This window comes from Dermochelys coriacea, chromosome 2 (genome assembly GCF_009764565.3).
Source record: "Dermochelys coriacea isolate rDerCor1 chromosome 2, rDerCor1.pri.v4, whole genome shotgun sequence".
Classification (NCBI taxonomy): Eukaryota; Metazoa; Chordata; order Testudines; family Dermochelyidae; genus Dermochelys; species Dermochelys coriacea.
In genome coordinates this window covers 106446313-106446666 of record NC_050069.1, presented here as the reverse complement: position 1 = coordinate 106446666, position 354 = coordinate 106446313, and positions in this window count along the sequence as shown.

Sequence of the window (354 nt, the reverse complement as noted above, 5' to 3'; positions counted from 1 at the left end):
CACCCGCGCGCGAAAAGAGGCCACCGCCTCCTCGAGGGACCCGGGCTCTTGTCAGCGCCCGCCGCGCGGCGGCCCACCCCCGCCAAGCCCTTCCTGCCCACACGTCTCACTCCACCTGCTGACACAGACTGCCAGCCATGCGCACCAGCTTCCACCACTGGGCACGCTGCTTGCCCCAGGGTCGCTGCCAGACCCTCCCAAACGACACACGGGCTCCCTGACATGCACAAGAGAGGTCAGACTAGATGATCTGACGGTCCCCCTGGCCCTAACCTCTGGGAAATGGACCCACAGGGCCACACCCTCACAAAGATTTTTCACACACGCACACAGGAACAATGTCAGACGCCCTGG